We start from the raw sequence: 21,276 nt of genomic DNA, 5'->3' as shown, positions 1-21,276 counted from the left end.
AAGCGTTGTGCTCCATGTCATTGCCCAGCAGACAATCGACTGGCACGGCAGGGCTTACGGCAACTCGAAGTGAACCTGCAACCCCCCCCCATTCAAAGGGAACCTCAGCCATGGGATAGTGGCCGGTTCTGCCGTCAGCCATCGCGGCTGGGTGGAGTACATCGGGAATGACTTGCTCTGGAGACACCAGTTGGCTACGTACCATAGTCATACTGGCTCCTGTGTCTCTCAGAGCCTCCCCTCTTTGGCCATTGATGGTGATCCACTGCCCATACTTTGCAGTATTTGCGGGCACCTGGATCTTAGGAACCATCTCCCGTTCTCCCAGGGACACTAAAGTGACACCCGCCCACTCCCTTCCCTTAGTTAAGGGCATCTCCTCCCCGAGCACTACACTAGCTACTCCGGGGGGCTTTCCTCCAGTGGGAGGGGGTGAGCGTTTCTGACACTTCGGATCTCCTTTATAGTGTCCAACGCCACCGCACTCGTAGCAATGGACAACCCTTGGCTGCTGACTCTGGCCAGGATTAGGGTTTCTGGGTGGGTTAGCCTTAGAGGTGAATCCTGTTCCCTTCCCTTGGAAGTTATTTTGGGGGCCTTTGGAGAACTCCTTTTTCTTTTCCCCTCCCTCTTTCTTCTGGGGGGCGCCCTGTCCGGCCTTTTGAGTATCCCCTCCAGTCCCCCTTGTGGACACCCGGGTACTAGCCCAAATGTCCGCCTCCTCAGCAAGCTTCCGGGGGCTGGTCAGCTTGCTATCCACCAGGTGTTGCCGCAGTTCAGGGAAACATTTCTCGAGTAGGTGTTCCTTCAATACCAGGTCAAACAGCTCCTCGTAGTTCCTGACTTCACTGCCCTGAATCCAACCTTCCAGTGCCTTCTTTGCATAGTCCAGGAAGTCCACCCAATTCTGTGTGCCCAGTTTGTGACTACCCCTGAACTTCTGCCTGTACTTTTCCGGAGTTAGTCCAAACTTCCTGATGAGCGCCAGTTTCATGGTGGGGTAGTGGGTTTGCTCCTCCTCTTCGAGGGCCAATAAAGCATCCCTACCAGCTGGAGGCATGTATTTGTACAATCCCCCTCCCCAATACTTCACTGGAACCCCATGGGCCCTCAATGAGACCTCATAGGCTGCGAGCCATTTGGCGATGTCATCACCTGCCCCATAGCTTGCTACAATGTCCTTTGGCAGGTAAGGTTTGGATTCCCTGGTGGACTCTTGGATTTGGCTGCCACCATTAGGAACAGTTGGTGCCCCAATTCTGAGGATCTGAAGCTCTATCTCCTTCAGTCTTATCTCATGAGCCATCCTCTCTTTCTCCGTCTCATGAGCCAACCTCTGTTCCTCCTTCTCCTTCTCCAGCTTTGCTAAATCCAATGTGAGCTGTCTTTTCTCTCTCCGATCTGCTAACTCCACGCTGGATAAGCCCCCACTAGAGGCACGGCTGCCCCCCCTAGAAAGTGTCCTGGGCCCTGCTGACAGGTTCCCCACCTCAGGTTGGTACATCTCAGCCCCCTCGGGGTCAGGCTCTCCATCCCTGTCTTCCTCCTCAGCCTTGCCTTCCCTGCGTGCCTCCCCCCAAGCCCTTAAGCTGGTTTGAAGTGCACCCTTCTTTGCTCCTGGGGGACAGTACACCCCCTCTCGCTGGCAAAACTCCCTGAGTTGGGCCACAGTGTATGTTTCTAAATCTTCAAGAACAAACTCCATCTTGCCCACCCAGGTTAGAGGACAGGTTTTGTGCAGTAACAATGCAGGGGGGTACCTTTAGTAATACCTCCTCCCACCACCAGAGTAAATTTGAAAAAAACAAAAACCCACAATTAGGAAGGCCGCTGTGAGAAAACTCCCGGTGTAGGCCTATGGACTACCCACAGTTATTGTTGAGTATATGTAGGCACAGCTCTATCCCACCACTGAACACCAATTTATGTTGGAAACAGCCCACTCCCACTCCGCAGGGTGGTGGTGGACCTTCCCGACACAACGGGGTAGCTTGGCTCGAGTGGTCAGGAAACAGGCGCAGTGCTAAGCATACAATATACCCATACAATAACCATGCGTGCATCCGTTCCAAAAACGACTCTACACCGTAAAAATTATGAAAATATGTTTCTTTATCTTTCTTCTCTTAGTTGCTGATTGGGAAAATAAATAACAATCACAGTATATACATTTTAAATAGAGCAGGTCAAATAAATATTTGCTGTTTGCTGAAATAAATAGGGGTGATTATAAATAACAGGACATAAATACAAGTGCAATATATACAGACAATTAAATACTTTGAGGGAATAAATACTGTACTAATAAATACCGTCCCAATAAATACTGTACACCAACAAGTCCTGTAGACCTATAAATTCTGTGCAGCAATAAATAGATAAGAACTTAATAAATACAGTATCCCCAATAAATATTTAGAAGTATACAGTACACTTTGTGAATCAGATGGCACTTCAATTCTTAAGGGCTGATTTGGCCCAGGTACAGCTTGTAGGGTGTGGAAGGCTTGAGGGGTACTACTCCCTGGCTGAGGCAAAGGCTGAGGCCTAAACTGAGGTAGACAACAGGGGGGAAATTCCAACGCCCTGGCTTCCCTCTCCACAGAACCTCTCTAGGATAGTCCCAGTTCACCCCAGGCACAGTCAGGTGGGTTTCAGCACCTCCCTAGCCCCTTAGAGTAGTCTCTCAGGTCTCCACAGGGCCTTAGGCGCCCTCTACTCCACTTACTGCCCTTTTCTGATGTTCCGACGCCGCTGGAGTCGGGTCGACGCCGTGAGGCGGTTCCGGTTCGGTCTCGGCGGCCTCGGCACAGTGTCAGTTCTTTGACGACGCCGGTAGGCGGTTCCGGTCCGATGTCGGGGCCTCGGTTCGACCTCTACCTTCGATCCGACGGCGTCGGGCAGTCTCCACACGATGTCGACTTCGGGCGGCTCCGGTCCGATGGCGCACTCGGCTCCGATGACGTCGGCCGGCCTGGCCTCGCTGTCGACTTCCGGCGACTCCGGGGTGCGATCCTCACCCCCGACCTCCGGTGCTCCTCCTCACAGTTTCCGGGCGACTCCGGAGTGCGATCCTCACTCCCGACCTCCGGTGCTCCTCTACCTCGGTCTCCGACGACTCCGGAGGGCGGACTCCACCCTTCCGATGACGCCGCTCGCTCGACCTCGGTTCACCTCCTTCTCGACCCTTGGTATTCCACTCGACCTCCGCCGGCGCCCTCTTATGACCTCAGGCGGCTCCGGGTACGACGTCTGCTACCTCAGTCAGCGCCGCTTCTCCACCTCGGGCTCCAGGTCTTCGGCTACTCGACGCCAGGCTCCAGGGAAACCAACTCTCAGGTCAGAATCTTGCTATTTTCTTGGTTCTAAGGCCTGTTCCTGCTGTCCAGGTCCTTAGGATGGGTTTCTTCTTTCTTCTTCCCACACAGGGCTATAGGCTGGGATCCATCAGCTGGGACAAGTATCAAGGGTGGGTTTATGGACCCCACTCCAGGCACAAGTTTCCACCCCTGCTGCTTCACTCCTTCCTCCTTCACTCTTGTGCTCCTCTCTCTTCACCAGTCAGGTGCCAACTGCCAGCTCCAACTGCCAACTGCCTCTCTTATCCTCCCAACATTCTAAACGGTTTCCAACTGTCACACAGTTCTGGAATCTCCTGGAAGGTTCTGGAAGGTGCTGGTAGGTTCCAGTGGATGCTGGTGATGTCACAGGAGGCCACCATTTTGTGCTTCAGGCCCTCAGACAGAAGTTTCAGGGGTAGCTAAAATGGCTCCCTGAATCTGTAGCAACACTAAAAAGTCTGGTGGTTCCCAATAAAAAGGAAAAAGTCAACCAGGGTTTGAGGCAAAAGTGGGACAAAATAAATAATGATGAGGAGGGACCACCCAAAGGGCTGACAGGTCTAACAGAGCTATTTTACTTTATTTTAAGATTCCGTATGAAATTCAGTCCGGTATTTTATTTACCACATAATGGCGCCCGAACAGGGACACTTTCTCATCTCACGCGCCGGCGGTGCGTTGCAGGCCCGGTCTCCTGCCACAGCTGGACGGACCATAAACGCGTACCAGCAGGATTTCCTGTAAGCTCCCTCCGGTCAAGCGGGGGCGACTGAGGCTGCGATCAACCCAGACGAGGCGGTGAGAAGTGCGAAGTATCCCGACCAGAGCCTAGCTGAGAGAGCAAGATCCGAGGTATACAGAGGCCCACCAGGTTTTCCGAAATCCCGATGTCCAGAGGGTCCGCTGTCCGCAGTCATCGAGTCCTGTCCATTCTCTGAGGCCTTCCGTTTCAAGGAGCTACTCGGTGAGTACCATCGCCGGGGAGGCGTGTTGACGCGCACATAGGTTGTGCCGGTCAAGACGGATTTGGGTACACAAATCCGGTCTGCACTGTTTAGCAGTGTATATGTACTGTTTAGCAGTATATCAAGTATTCCGAAGAATTCAGTTATTGTCAAGAATTCAGCGTGGTGATTAGTTAGGCAGACTGTCATCATTGTCGATCATTGTTAAAATGTTTAATGTTTAATGTTTAAAGTATTCAGAAATGTCTTGCATATTGTGGTATGAATGATTGTTCATTGTTCACCGTTCATTATTGTGTTTTTCGTATTAAGTGAGTTCAAGAGTAAGTATCAGATCAGTTGTCAATATGCCGCTCTTCTCAAAGTTAAGACAGATTACTACCAGAAAAGGGGTGCTTGAAGAAGCAGTTCCTATTCCTCCTAGGGACACTCCAGGGCATTTTATGTACCATAAACATGGCTTAGATGCCATATTGTTTCTTGATCTATGGGTAGATTATACCAAGGGATTACCGGAAAGTCAAAGGTGGCCCATAGCGGGAACCTGGGATGCAGAGTGCATCATGAAAGTGGAGGAAGAGTTATGGAAAAGAAAGGTCAGACAGTCACAGAAAGACGCTGTTGAGTTATGGCGTAAAGAATCTCATAGACGAACAGAAAAAGCACGTAGACAAGAAGAGAGGAGTAAAGAAAGTTCAAATAAAGTTCAAGAAAATCTATTAATTGAGGAAGGTATCCGAGTGAAATCAGAACAAGTAAATAGACAAAGAAATGCTCTTATGAATGGTATGTATCCCCTACTAGCCGAAGGATTACCTAAGGCTGCTCCAGAGATACCAAAAGACTTGCCACCCCCATTATTTCCAATTAAGGTACATCCAAAGGGGCTTCCCAGAACCGCAGAAGATGTTTTTCTTTCCTCATATCTAGATGACGCAGCTCCCGAGTATGCTAACGCCACACCACATAGACCGTCTGGCGGAGGGGTTCAACGTCAGGATCAGGTATCTGTCCCCGTGCAACAGCAAGTTCCGACACAAGCGTCGGCAAGCACATCTGTTTCCGCATCTGTCTCCGCAGTCGACTCTACAGAGGTATCGACACCCATAGTTGCTGTGTCACGTTCAACGAACCCATTCACACCCGACGCCCTAGATAGGGCCACGGGAGGTGCTAGCAGTACTTTTACACCACCTAGAATAAATAAACTTGTCTTTCAAGAGTCAGCACATTCACGCACACCAAAATTCGTAAATGAACGTACGCTTAAGGAACTCCTTGTTAATTGTAGATATGACCCCGTGGTCGGTAAAGAGGACGAAATGGTCCTGGCATCATTACGTATCAGGCGAGCCGCAGAGTATTTAGCGAGGTTACCAGGGATGACTACGCATCTAGATAACATATATCATTTTGTTCAAACAGGACGAGATCCAGGATGTATTAACAGAGCTATGGAATTCCAGAAAGTAGAAATACAGGGGGAACTGTTACGTTTCCTCATAAACTGTGTGATCAGAAATCAAGATCGTCCGGGGGTAGACCCGAATGCAATGCTTATTCTTACAAGATGGAGTCAGAATATATCAGAAGGGAGACACGATAAACAAAATTGTATAATAGCCATGTGCCGAAAAATCCGTAAAGAAATAGAGCGTATTCATGAAGAAAGATTGGGAACAGACGAGTTTGAGCAAGATGAAGTGTCCGAATCAGGGAACTCCGCAAGACAGTCAGAGACCATAGCCTATGTAGGCAGAGGAAGATCCTGTGATAATGCTAGATGTTTTCCTGATCCAATACATTCTGTATGCCCAAATAATAGCAGAACGTATCCGACGCCTGTAATAAATCTGAAATCTCCTGAACATTTGTTTCAAGCCGCAGATAAAATACTACGAGAACGAAGGGGTTACCACCTCCTCGATTCCATGGATGAGCAAGAATTAGCCAGATCAGCCGTTCACTGGATTGACAGTCCTGAAAAATACGGTGATGAGACCGTAGCACACACATTTTTTAATCTCAGTACAGATGAACAACGTTTAGCTGGAATCTATATGATTCAGCAACTCCTCATATTATATAAGAGCCAACATGCTGACCCTGGTCCTTTACCTGATATATTAACGGAACTACTCACAAACAGATGGAGAGGTTCTAGTAACAAGCTAATTAAAGAGATATTAGTGTCACGTAAACAATATGTCCTTTTTGTAAATCCAGATTCTCTCTCCCTGCCCCGCAGAGAAAGAGCACCGTACTATATGGATAGACAAAATCCTTTACGAGAAGTGCACCCAATAAAAGGCGAAGACAATGAGTTTCACCGTGTATTTGTTTACACACCCATATCAAAAATGGAATTATTAGAAATGAAGAAAGTAGTACCTAGTCACGACAAGGACCCAGCGGGTTTCCACCGAGAAATTAAAGACATGTTACTGATGGGAGAGTACACCTTTCCTGATATTATGACGATATTAAAGGTGCTTTTGCCTGCTGGCATTTATGAAAAACTGAAAGAAAAAGAGTGGGAAGTGGGAGACCAAAAGATAGACTGGACAGCATTAGCAGAGGAAGAAAGGAGCCGAACTGCAGGTTCAGGGCTCGGGGATAAAGTTAAACTGTTACCAGGTTTACTAGTACAGGTACTGCCACGTTTATTAACTACAAAAAAGGAAGATTGGGGTGCAATCACAGCCTGCAAACAAAAGCAAGATGAAGACACAAGCGATTATTATGCTCGATTTGAAAAATGTTTTGGTATAAATAGTGGTATAAAAGCAAGTAGTGACTCATATCCACATCTATTTGTGACAAAATTAGTGGAAAATGCATTGCCCCCAGTGAAGAATAGAATATTGAAATTCGAGAGTACCTGGCAAAGTAACACTCCGTCGCAAATGCTACAAATGTTACAGTATCATCACAATAGAATTAGGGATGAACAAGAACACGAGCATAGACGCATGAAGGATACAAAAATGAAAATGCTAGTTTCTCAGACAGTACCAGCAGATGGTCACAAAAAGGGTGTGACACATTCTGGTGATTCTGCAGTTCCTGTAAAAGGAACCTGCAATTACTGTAAACAACTAGGCCATTATGTACATGATTGTCCAGTCCTGAAACGTAATATAGCTACAGGTATTGCAAAAGAGAGACCACGATTAGTTAGACAAGATCAGAATGAACAAGGAGCTATGCAGCATGGACAGTCCATGCCAGTTCAGCAACAGTCCATGCCAGCCTCACAGCAACCCATACAGTTTGTGCCAGCTGCACCACCGTTGCCTGCTACTGCCACACAAACCACAACACGACAAATGTATCAGACTGCACAGTATGAATACCCTGAATATCAGCGTTACGCATGAACCAGCCTAGAGAGGGAAGTTGACTTACCGCTTATCGAGATTCCTGTAGATCAAGAAGGACCTTATGTACATAGTGAATTATTAGGTCGAGATAGAAAATTCTTACTCGATACAGGGGCAAGTCGAACAACCATAAAACGTAGTGAAGTTCCAGGGGCACCCCTCTCAGGCTCTCAAAATGTTTCCCTTGGTTTTTCGGGAAAACCTATTGTTAATGAAGTATCACAGCCTCTACCACTTACGATAGGACCTTTGACACGAACTACAGATTTATTGCTTACTAAATCATGCCCAGAAAATCTGTTAGGAATTAAAACTCTGAAAGCACTAGGAGCCATAATATGTTGTTCTCCGGAAGGAGTAAGGTTGTTTTTGCGTGATTTTAAAGGTCACTATGTGTCTAGAGACATGGATCCCCGACTACAGACTTTACCAGTACATTTATGGGCACAAGGCCCTACGGATGTTGGCTGCATGAACATTACACCCTATCGAGTTACATTGAAAGCAGGAGTGGTACTACCACGAATGCGACAATACAAGTTACCGCATGATGCTGTAGTGGCTTTGCTGAAAATCATTGATGAGCTGATTGCCCAGGGAGTAGTTATAGAAACAGACTCCAATATATGTAATTCACCGATAATTCCGATTCTTAAACGAACTGACCCTACTGCCCCACCAGTATACCGATTGGTTATTGATTTGCGTGAACTAAACAAGTGTATTGTACCACAATTCCCTGTGGTCCCTGATATATCATCATTGTTAACAGCAATTGATTCCGAAGCAACATTCTTTACTGTAATCGATCTCAAGAATGCCTTTTTCAGCGTCCCAATAGATCCGGAAAGCCAATACTTGTTCGGATTCAGTTTAAATGGGCGCAGCTTTAAATTCTCACGCGCTCCCCAAGGATTCACAGAAAGCCCCAGCATCTACAGCCAAGCACTGAAACGAGAACTTGACAGTATCCACATGCCAGTCAATACTGCACTGCTTCAATATGTCGATGATCTGCTGATCACCGCAAGAAGCGAGCCAGAATGTGAAAAAGCTTCTCTGACAGTTTTACATTTCCTAGCCGACAAGGGGCACAAGGTGTCCCCTTCTAAGCTGCAATTCTGTGTTCAGCGAGTTATTTATCTTGGTCACTCGCTGTCCAAGGAGGGAAGGCAGCTTACACCAGATCGCATCCAGTTAATTGCTAATATGTCAATACCCCAGACACAGAAGGAGGTGCGGGCTTTCATAGGCCTCACTTCATATTGTAGGCAGTGGATCCCTCAGTACGCATTTCTAGCAAAACCACTCATTCAGTTAACCACACAGGAGGCAGCCACATCGACTGTTCTCCCTTGGACTCAGGAACATACACAAGCTTTTGAAAGTTTAAAGAAAGCTTTATGTCAAGCACCTGTTTTAGCAACACCATGTTATAGCAAACATTTTACACTCTTTGTTACAGAACGCGAAGGTACTGCCTTGTCAGTACTCACTCAGGATCAAGCAGGATCACGCAAGCCATGTGCTTATTTTTCCAGTACATTAGATCCCGTAGCTCAGGCTTTGCCTGCATGCCTGAAATCAGTGGCAGCGACAGCTTTAGCAATCAGACAAAGCGATGCCATAGTATTAGGACACCCATTGACAGTACAAGTACCACATGCAGTAGAGGTTCTTGTGAACCGAACACAAACACAACACTTGACCATAGCAAGACTTACCGGTTATGAACTGACATTGTTTCAACCACACATAGAGATCCGACGGTGTAATACATTGAATCCTGCTACACTATTACCTATAATTGGAACAGACCCACTAGCTCATGATTGTGTTGAAATCATTGAAATAAAGACGAAACCTAGACAAGACTTGACAGACGTTCCATTGTTAGATCCCGACCTGACGTTGTATGTAGACGGATCGTGCATGAGAGCAAGTACAGGAGACTTAGTGGCCGCGTATGCAGTCACAACAGACACTGAAGTTATTGAGACAAATTGTATAGATACTTTGTCAGCCCAAGCAGCAGAACTTATTGCTCTAACACAAGCCTGTATTCAAGCCACAAATAAGAAAGTTAATGTATACACTGACTCACGTTATGCATTCGGAGTTGTACACGACTTCGGCGTGCTGTGGCGAGAGAGAGGTTATTTAACCTCCCATGGTGCCCACATTCAGCACGGACCCCTCATTCATGCTTTGTTAGACGCAATACATCTACCCACTGCTATATCGATTATGAAATGTAAAGCACACACGAAGGTTACTGATACCATTTCTCAAGGCAATGATTTAGCTGACAGAACAGCTAAACAGACTGCTCAGAATCGCACATTAGACATGACAAAGCCAATAGTTCAGACACCAACACAGTGTATGACAATTAAGGATCCCGCACTTGACGTAATTGACATACAGACACATGCCACAGCAGAAGAAATAAAGAAGTGGACTGAACTAGGAGGGATCCAGACAGATCAAGGATGGATGACGAAGGAGAAATCTGTATGGTTTCTCCCTGATTCCATGGTTCAAGCCATTATAGCTACAGTTCACAGTCCAGCACATTTAGGAGAGAAGGCTATGCTAGACAGCATTCAGCACATTTGGTTCAACAAACATTTACGAGCAGCAGCTAAACAAAAAGTTCGTACCTGTATGATATGTTGTCAGTTTAATCCAGGAAAGAGTGTTCCCGTAGAGCAGGGTGGATTTCAGCCTCCTGACCATCCTTTTGAAGTTCTCCAGATGGATTATATTCAGATGGAACGTTGTCGAGGATTCAAATATGTTCTCGTAGTTGTCTGCGCTCTCTCCCGTTGGACAGAGGCGTATCCCGTATCAGATTACACTGCCCCGACTACTGCCAAGCAGCTAGTTCGAGAATTCTTCCCACGGTACGGTTTACCACGTGTTGTATATTCAGATAACGGCCAGCCTTTCTCATCCGAATTAATGAAACATGTCTCACTTTTGTTGGGATATCAGTGGAAATTCCACTGTGTCCGACACCCCGAGGCAGCAGGTCTCGTGGAACGACATAATCAACTTTTAAAAATCAGATTGTCTAAAATATGTCAGGAAAAAGGTGTGGACTGGATAGTAGCCTTACCAGTTGCGCTATTCTACATGAGAATGGTAGCACACTCTCGAACAGGGCTATCCCCTTATGAAGTGATCTTTGGTAGACCACCGAATATGTGGGGGACGCCTATACCCCGTAAAATAACTGATGTTGACTGTAATATGCTGACAGATTACCTGGCTTCTTTGATGTCTGCACTACAATCTTGTCGTTCACAGGTAGTCGCAGCTTTTCCCGACAACACCGAGGTGAAACCTCATGATGTAATTCCCGGTGATTATGTTCTCATCAGAAATTTTGATCGGAAAACCCAACTGGAGCCAAGGTGGAGGCTTCCTAAGTTGGTCCTGCTGACGACCAGAACAGCTGTGAAGATCGAAGGAAGAAAAGGATGGGTGCATTCCAGCCATATAAAGAAATTTCATGGACTTCCTCCTGACACAAACAGTACTTCCCGTGTGTCTTCCCCCATTGACTCAAAGCTACCTTTGGCTGAGGCCAGTAGCACCGAACTCTATAAGCAGAAACTCAGGTCCAGATCTAAACTGTCGGACGATTTGATTGTTTAAGTCCTCTCCAAGGTGAAGCGGTTGAATCTGTCCCGACATGTATCCCTTAGGTCTGAATGATGTAGAGTCCAGAATCATAGTGAAACGACATGCTTATTGTAAATTACTGCGTAACCACTGTATTGTGACTTTATTAATTTTGTTTTCCTTGAGTTTTTTAATAGTTACTGCAAGTATATTGTTGCATATGTATTATCCTGTTTCTAAACGTGCTTTCAATATAACTGATGAACATTCTTTTAGTGACCTACCCCCACATGAGTTGTCCTATAGACTTGCGCTGCGCAATAACACATTCATTAGTATGTTACATCATTCCCATCAGACTAGTAATGCCACCAATTGTTGGGTGTGTGGCCGACTCCCTCCCTATCAGAATACCAAAGGAGTTCTGCCTTTCTTTCCACATCCGTTCACACACAATGGCTCCTGTGGAGCATGGTTTAGTTTATTAAATTCCATAGACCCAGACACAGCAGTTTATCAACAACATTGGATATGGGGAAATCTGAATCTAGTTTTATTCAAAGTCTGTCACCCTAATAAGGAGGGTCACCCCAGTAGAACAGGAACTGATTTAGAAAATGAAGTGTATAAATTAGGTAATTTTACGCCTAATCTTATGATTTTGAATGTCAAATCCGAAGTTGAACTAATTCTGCCCACTATGTCTGTATTTCCAGTTAAGGGTGAATTATGTGTGAGAAAAGTTGGTTCCATACATATGGGCCATAGTCAATGCGTTACTATAGTAGAATATAGTGATCAAGGTAAATCTTCATTTAGAGCTTCTCGCCATTCTTACTTTATATGTGGTCAGACGGCATATATGCGTCTGCCTCTAGATTGGGATGGTACCTGTTACATAGCATTCCTTCTGCCACCTGTTTTCCTAGCTCCTCCTGATTATAATCGAAATGCTCATTTAGTACACAATAGAGAGCGAAGAGATCTCCCAGTTATCGATTATACTGAGACGGCATGGGACAAATATGTAGATTTCAATAAAGGTATCTTTCCCTATATAGGTACAATATCAAATAGTAAGATGATACGCAGACTCACCAAGACTTTTGAAGCTGTAGTAAACGAGACTATAGCCGCCCTAGGCAATCTGACAGAGGAACAATCAGCGATGAGAATTGTTGTTCTCCAGAATCGTCTTGTCCTTGACGTCATCCTGGCCGATAGGGGCGGAGCTTGCAGGGTCATCGGATCCAGCTGCTGCATATTCATACCAGAAAATTCGCCATCTGTATATAAAGCTATAACACGCCTTCATAAGATTGTAAGCCAGATACACGAAAATCCAGGCACTTGGACGTGGTCCGGGTGGTTTTGGAGTATGATATCAGCCTGGGGATGGAGAGTTTTATCCTTCCTAGGTATTGGCCTTCTTATGCTTTTCAGTTGTTGTTTATGTCTGCAATGTGGACCAGCGATTTGTGGTCTGTGTGCCACATCATGCATTCCATATCACAGTTCTCGTTCAAAATGCCGGAAGAAGAAGGAAGAAGAAATGATGCTCCATGAGCAAATCGATGGAATGATGAAGATTGATATCTCTTGAAGGGCAAGTAGGGGACAAGGAGGGAATGTGGAAATGTGGATTTTCCTGGTCAGTTATGTCCCCTATCTTGGACCCCAACGGTTCTATATGCATGTTACAAGTACATGTATGTTCCCTCCAGTTCCAGTTTCTAAGACGCAAACATATGTGTGTCTACCGTCGACATGTTCTCTGTCAGATCCGCCATCGATGGGCTGGATATTCGATTCCTAGGTATGAAAGGCCACCGACTTTATATGGCTAAGTTACTACATTTTTACAGTTCAGGCAAGTAGGCCCGATTCTGTCCTCAAAGCCTTTCCCTGCTCTCTGTCTTTGACAGCTTCAGCTTGAGCTCGCATCTGTATCCATGAACTTTGTCCTACTCCCTGTGCAGCTAACGGTGCCTGCCTCGGCCAGTTTTCGCATGCCTGCCAAGAAGCTGTATTTCACCTTCGAATTATCTATTTTGCTCTTCAGCCGATGCATTCCTGTCTAGTGATTTAGGTAAACATTTCCTTTAGCTCACAAGCAAAGGACTCAGCCTTTCCGTCCTCCTGCAAGTGATTCATAGCCCTGCTGCCATGGAAGGTTTTCTGCCCCTCGCATCTCATATAGACACTTAGACGCTTGTACACGCACACACAGTTAGTATAGAATAGATTCTGTCCGAGAGTCCTTCCTTGTGGATAACATAGTTCTCCAAACATAGGATGATAGATATGATTTGGGATTAGGTTGACTTGACCCCCCAGACTTCTCGTCTCCACATGTAGAGCTAAATGTCAAGTCCCCTTCACCCCCTAGTTGCACGTCAATTACACGTCATACTGCTGCGCGCGCATCTATGCCAAGTATTATCTTATAGATCCACCTATGTCTGATAATCCTAACCAATCATGTTTCTTTTATTCCTTATTACGCCTAGTTTCGATTACGTACCTATTTTGTCACTTTTCTTATCAAATGTTACGCCTTCTACATTCGTTTCATTGTAATGCACTTATTATAAAAATACATGTCTGTCAATAAAGTGTTGTACTTCACTTCCTGAACCCTCGTGGTGACGGAACCTGAAGGCCGCGACTCGAGTCGGCCATTTTGACTGGAATAAAGCCCATTTAGAAAACCTCTTATACCACGGATTCTGCCTCTTGTTATTTTGAGCTATTTTACTTTATTTTAAGATTCCGTATGAAATTCAGTCCGGTATTTTATTTACCACAGTACCGTTTGCAACATGGGCAAGCCTGTAACTAGTGACTGTCTTTCTAGATTAGACATTCAGACAGCAGGTGCGCGGACTCGCCCGAAGGTGTTGGAGCGCAGTGCATGAGCACTGTATTTATATTACATATTCAGGTACAGGGGGGGGAGGGGGGTAAGTGATTCGCCCCGAATGACGTTTACCTATTCAGGCAACGGGAGATTAGTGTTATGGGGGGGGTACCTTCTCCCCCCGCAATATCTAGCCGTGGCACGCACGCGACTGCTGTGGCGTAGAGGGGTCACTTCACGCCGGCTCGCGCACCCCTGTGCCCCACCTTCCCGCTTTTAGCGCTATGCTCCTCCCCTGAGGCACTCGGAGCCTTACTCCTAGGACAACGGATGCAGCTCCGATCCCCCCCGACTAGCCCGTACTTACACCCTAAAACGATGGGAATTGCAAATGGACGTCCGTTGTCGTTTGCTGGTCCCTCAGTTAGCCGTGTCCAACTGTAATCCGACGCGAACGATGCTGTAACAACAAACCATTGTGAGACAAGGAACACACATGCCCAGGAACACACATGCCCAGGAGGGGGGGGGGGGTTCCCTACTACCCCCGCAATGTTTAGCCGCGGCACGTACACGACTCCTGCGGCGTTGAGGGGTGAATTTGCTCTGCACAGCTGCCGGGTGTAGACCGCCACCTGGATGCGCGCTCTTGACCACAATGTTCAGCCTCCCTGCTGACCGCTGCTCCGCTGCCTGATCTATACCTCCACCTCGATACGCGTTCCTAATTGTTACTCTGTACAGTAAACACTCGGGGACAGGGTGACAGGCGCAATATGCGCAACATTACGCAGTACGCCCCATGGCATTTATTTACACTGGTTCGATTGGCAACATGCACCTCTACGAGTCTTTTGTCTATCAGAATCACCTCAAACCTTTTGGAGTGATTTGGCATGACTGACAGGGTTCCACTTCTCGTGATACCCATGCACGGGACCTTAAACGTGACACCAATAGACACGTCGTACACTGTATGGTACCTATACTGCATTACCTTTGTGGTATTGGTGGGAAGATTGACGTAGTACTGACCAATACTAATTCAGGAAGCCATGCACTAGGACAGTCGCAGCAGAGCATGCAGCCAGTTCAAACCGGCAATAAAACACATATCTCAGGCAAATTAGGGAGAGCCCGCCTCGGGTTCCCGCCTAGCTCCAACCCGTGAAGACACATAGTTCAACTCCTGCCCTTTCTTGTGACAAGCTAACAGAAGGGTTCTTATTGTGCATGTTTATATAGCGCGAACTCGCCCCGAAGGTATTGGAGCGCTTTGCATAGTACCGTATTTACATTTAGATTGAAGCACGGGGAGATTAAGTACTTTGCCCAAAATCACGTACTGTGGACGCGACCTCGAGACTCGAACCCTGGTTTCCTGCAATCCTCAACACATATGCAGCAAAGCAAGGATTGTGGAGAGTGCGGGCATCGATCCTGCTACCTCCCGCCTGCTAAGCTAAGCAATGCTCTGCCGTTTGGAGCTACGTCCCCTGCACCCGGACCCAACTTGAGGCACAGGGCAATATATGCTTTGCCCAGGCTGACAGGATGGTGACGCGACACCGAGGCTTGCAGCCCGCGTTCTCGCCATATGGCGGCAATATTAATGTTGCGCCGCCGCTGAGACCATTGCGCCACTGCCCCACCTCGAACCCTGGTCCACCAGACCAAAGTCGCACCTTAATCAGCCTTTTTTTTTTTTGAATGTTTTTATCAACTCACTGCTCTGCAGTGAAAATGCACTGTACCCGCGCTGTCCCAAAGGGGGGGGGCCGAATTAAATGGTGACGCGACCACGAGGCTCGCAGCCTGCTTTCCCGTCCTAGGGCGGCAGGTACAAATTTGTGTACCTGACCGGCTCGTTCGACTATGAAGCAACTACGCTTAACTCCTTCATAATGAGGACAACATGTACAACGCATGCCCCCATACATCATGTGGCAAGGTGGGCGAAACCAGTTGGGGGGGGGGTAGACAGCCCCTAGGCAGAAGCATCAGTCCATAGCGCAACTGCGCGCCAAAGTAACTGAGCACCGGACACGAGCAGCGTACCACATGAATCAGTTCAGGTGCGGGAGATGTAGTCATGCCCGGGATCACGTAATGAGCGCGCATGCATTGGAGGGCCAGACACGGGCAACGTGCCACACATACATGCGCGGGGAATGTCGAAATTCCCTAAAACTGTAATGGGCACTAACGTTTTGGAGCGCCGGACACGAGCACCGTACCAAATTACTCATTCAGGTGCAGGGGGTGTCGTAATGCATAATGCGCACAAATGTGGGCACGAGCAAAATCCTGTGAACAATGCAAGCACTTGTATCATGTATCTGCATTACAGGAAGCCAGCAAATGCATCTTGCATATTTATACTGGAGGAGCCGGAGGAGAGTCTCACGAGTCACCTATGTGTGCGTCTGCAGGAGCCAGAGCTGGAGCCGGAGCAGAGTCACACAAGCCACCTATGTGTGCGTCTGCTGGAGCCAGAGCAGAGTCACACAAGCCACCTATGTGTGCGTCTGCTGGAGCCAGACCTGGAGCCGGAGCAGAGTCTCACGAGTCACCTATGTGTGCGTCTGCAGGAGCCAGAGCTGGAGCCAGAGCAGAGTCTCACGAGTCACCTATGTGTGCGTCTGCAGGAGCCAGAGCAGAGTCTCACAAGTCACCTATGTGTGCGTCTGCAGGAGCCAGAGCTGGAGCCAGAGCAGAGTCTCACGAGTCACCTATGTGTGCGTCTGCAGGAGCCAGAGCAGAGTCTCACAAGCCACCTATGTGTGCGTCTGCTGGAGCCAGAGCTGGAGCCAGAGCAAGGTCACACAAGCCACCTATGTGTGCGTCTGCTGGAGCCAGAGCTGGAGCCGGAGCAGAGTCTCACGAGTCACCTATGTGTGCGTCTGCAGGAGCAAGAGCTGGAGCCAGAGCAGAGTCTCACGAGTCACCTATGTGTGCGTCTGCAGGAGCCAGAGCTGGAGCCGGAGCAGAGTCTCACGAGTCACCTATGTGTGCATCTGCTGGAGCCAGAGCTTGAGCCGGAGCAGAGTCTCACGAGTCACCTATGTGTGCGTCTGCTGGAGCCAGAGCTGGAGCCGGAGCAGAGTCTCGCGAGCCACCTATGTGTGCGTCTGCTGGAGCCAGAGCTGGAGGAGCCAGAGCAGAGTCTCACGAGTCACCTATGTGTGCGTCTGCTGGAGCCAGAGCTGGAGCCGGAGCAGAGTCACACGAGTCACCTATGTGTGGGCCTGCAGAATCCAGAGCTGGAGCCGGAGCAGAGTCTCACGAGTCACCTATGTGTGTGTCTGCTGGAGCCAGAGCTGGAGCCGGAGCAGAGTCTCACGAGCCACCTATGTGTGCGTCTGCTGGAGCCAGAGCTGGAGGAGCCGGAGCAGAGTCTCACGAGTCACCTATGTGTGCGTCTGCTGGAGCCAGAGCTGGAGCCGGAGCAGAGTCTCACGAGTCACCTATGTGTGCGTCTGCTGGAGCCAAAGCTGGAGGAGCCGGAGCAGAGTCTCACGAGTCACCTATGTGTGCGTCTGCTGGAGCCAGAGCTGGAGCCGGAGCAGAGTCTCACGAGTCACCTATGTGTGCGTCTGCTGGAGCCAGAGCTGGAGCCGGAGCAGAGTCACACGAGCCACCTATGTGTGCGTCTGCTGGAGCCAGAGCTGGAGGAGCTGGAGCAGAGTCTCACGAGTCACCTCTGTGTGCGTCTGCTGGAGCCAGAGCTGGAGCCGGAGCAGAGACTCACAAGTCACCTATGTGTGCGTCTGCTGGAGCCAGAGCTGGAGCCGGAGCAGAGTCACACAAGTCACCTATGTGTGCGTCTGCTGGAGCCAGAGCTGGAGCCGGAGCTGAGTCACACGAGTCACCTATGTGTGCGTCTGCTGGAGCCAGAGCTGGAGCCGGAGCAGAGTCTCACGAGTCACCTATGTGTGCGTCTGCTGGAGCCAGAGCTGGAGCCGGAGCAGAGTCTCACGAGTCACCTATGTGTGCGTCTGCTGGAGCCAGAGCTGGAGGAGCCGGAGAAGAGTCTTATGAGTCACCTATGTGCGCGTCTGCTGGAGCCAGAGCTGGAGGAGCCGGAGCAGAGTCTCACGAGTCACCTATGTGTGCGTCTGCTGGAGCCAGAGCTGGAGCCGGAGCTGAGTCACACGAGTCACCTATGTGTGGGCCTGCAGGAGGCAGAGCTGGAGCCGGAGCAGAGTCTTACGAGTCACCCATGTGTGGGTCTGCTGGAGCCAGAGCTGGAGCCGGAGCAGAGTCTCACGAGTCACCTATGTGTGCGTCTGCTGGAGCCGGAGCAGAGTCTCACGAGGCACCTATGTGTGCGTCTGCTGGAGGCAGAGCTGGAGGAGTCGGAGAAGAGTCTCATGAGTCACCCATGTGTGCGTCTGCTGGAGCCAGAGCTGGAACCGTAGCAGAGTCTCACGAGTCACCTATGTGTGCGTCTGCTGGAGCCAGAGCTGGAGCCGGAGCAGAGTCTCACGAGTCACCTATGTGCGCGTCTGCTGGAGCCAGAGCTGGAGGAGCCGGAGCAGAGTCTCACGAGTCACCTATGTGTGCGTCTGCTGGAGCCAGAGCTGGAGCCGGAGCTGAGTCACACGAGTCACCTATGTGTGGGCCTGCAGGAGGCAGAGCTGGAGCCAGAGCAGAGTCTTACGAGTCACCCATGTGTGGGTCTGCAGGAGCTAGAGCTGGAGCCAGAGCAGAGTCTCACGAGGCACCTATGTGTGCGTCTGCAGGAGCCAGAGCAGAGTCTCACGAGTCACCTATGTGTGCGTCTGCTGGAGCCAGAGCTAGAGCCAGAGCAGAGTCACACAAGCCACCTATGTGTGCGTCTGCAGGAGCCAGAGCTGGAGCCAGAGCAGAGTCTCACGAGTCACCTATGTGCGCGTCTGCTGGAGCCAGAGCTGGAGGAGCCGGAGCAGAGTCACACGAGTCACGTATGTGTGCGTCTGCTGGAGCCAGAGCTAGAGGAGCCGGAGCAGAGTCTCACGAGTCACCTATGTGTGCGTCTGCAGGAGCCAGAGCTGGAGCCGGAGCAGAGTCTCACGAGGCACCTATGTGTGCGTCTGCAGGAGCCAGAGCTGGAGGAGCCGGAGAAGAGTCTTATGAGTCACCTATGTGCGCGTCTGCTGGAGCCAGAGCTGGAGGAGCCGGAGCAGAGTCTCACGAGTCACCTATGTGTGCGTCTGCTGGAGCCAGAGCTGGAGCCGGAGCTGAGTCACACGAGTCACCTATGTGTGGGCCTGCAGGAGGCAGAGCTGGAGCCGGAGCAGAGTCTTACGAGTCACCCATGTGTGGGTCTGCTGGAGCCAGAGCTGGAGCCGGAGCAGAGTCTCACGAGTCACCTATGTGTGCGTCTGCTGGAGCCGGAGCAGAGTCTCACGAGGCACCTATGTGTGCGTCTGCTGGAGGCAGAGCTGGAGGAGTCGGAGAAGAGTCTCATGAGTCACCCATGTGTGCGTCTGCTGGAGCCAGAGCTGGAACCGTAGCAGAGTCTCACGAGTCACCTATGTGTGCGTCTGCTGGAGCCAGAGCTGGAGCCGGAGCAGAGTCTCACGAGTCACCTATGTGCGCGTCTGCTGGAGCCAGAGCTGGAGGAGCCGGAGCAGAGTCTCACGAGTCACCTATGTGTGCGTCTGCTGGAGCCAGAGCTGGAGCCGGAGCTGAGTCACACGAGTCACCTATGTGTGGGCCTGCAGGAGGCAGAGCTGGAGCCAGAGCAGAGTCTTACGAGTCACCCATGTGTGGGTCTGCAGGAGCTAGAGCTGGAGCCAGAGCAGAGTCTCACGAGGCACCTATGTGTGCGTCTGCAGGAGCCAGAGCAGAGTCTCACGAGTCACCTATGTGTGCGTCTGCTGGAGCCAGAGCTAGAGCCAGAGCAGAGTCACACAAGCCACCTATGTGTGCGTCTGCAGGAGCCAGAGCTGGAGCCAGAGCAGAGTCTCACGAGTCACCTATGTGCGCGTCTGCTGGAGCCAGAGCTGGAGGAGCCGGAGCAGAGTCACACGAGTCACGTATGTGTGCGTCTGCTGGAGCCAGAGCTAGAGGAGCCGGAGCAGAGTCTCACGAGTCACCTATGTGTGCGTCTGCAGGAGCCAGAGCTGGAGCCGGAGCAGAGTCTCACGAGGCACCTATGTGTGCGTCTGCAGGAGCCAGAGCTGGAGCCGGAGCAGAGTCTCACGAGGCACCTATGTGTGCGTCTGCAGGAGCCAGAGCTGGAGCCGGAGCAGAGTCTCACGAGTCACCTATGTGTGCGTCTGCAGGAGCCAGAGCTGGAGCCGGAGCAGAGTCTCACGAGTCACCTATGTGTGCGTCTGCAGGAGCCAGAGCTGGAGCCGGAGCAGAGTCTCACGAGTCACCTATGTGTGCGTCTGCTGGAGCCAGAGCTGGAGCCGGAGCAGAGTCTCACGAGCCACCTATGTGTGCGTCTGCTGGAGCCAGAGCTGGAGGAGCCGGAGAAGAGTCTTATGAGTCACCTATGTGTGCGTCTGCTGGAGCCAGAGCTGGAGCCAGAGCAGAGTCACACAAGCCACCTATGTGTGGGTCTGCAGGAGCCAGAGCTGGAGCCGGAGCAGAGTCTCACGAGGCACCTATGTGTGCGTCTGCAGGAGCCAGAGCTGGAGCCGGAGCAGAGTCTCACGAGTCACCTATGTGTGCGTCTGCAGGAGCCAGAGCTGGAGCCGGAGCAGAGTCTCACGAGTCACCTATGTGTGCGTCTGCTGGAGCCAGAGCTGGAGCCGGAGCAGAGTCTCACGAGTCACCTATGTGTGCGTCTGCAGGAGCCAGAGCTGGAGGAGCCGGAGAAGAGTCTTATGAGTCACCTATGTGCGCGTCTGCTGGAGCCAGAGCTGGAGGAGCCGGAGCAAAGTCTCACGAGTCACCTATGTGTGCGTCTGCTGGAGCCAGAGCTGGAGCCGGGGCTGAGTCACACGAGTCACCTATGTGTGCGTCTGCAGGAGCCAGAGCTGGAGCCGGAGCAGAGTCTCACGAGTCACCTATGTGTGCGTCTGCAGGAGCCAGAGCTGGAGCCGAAGCAGAGTCTCACGAGTCACCTATGTGTGCGTCTGCTGGAGCCAGAGCTGGAGCCG

Source organism: Triturus cristatus, chromosome 8 (assembly GCF_964204655.1).
Source record: "Triturus cristatus chromosome 8, aTriCri1.1, whole genome shotgun sequence".
Lineage (NCBI taxonomy): Eukaryota > Metazoa > Chordata > Amphibia > Caudata > Salamandridae > Triturus > Triturus cristatus.
This window is presented reverse-complemented; position numbering follows the sequence as displayed.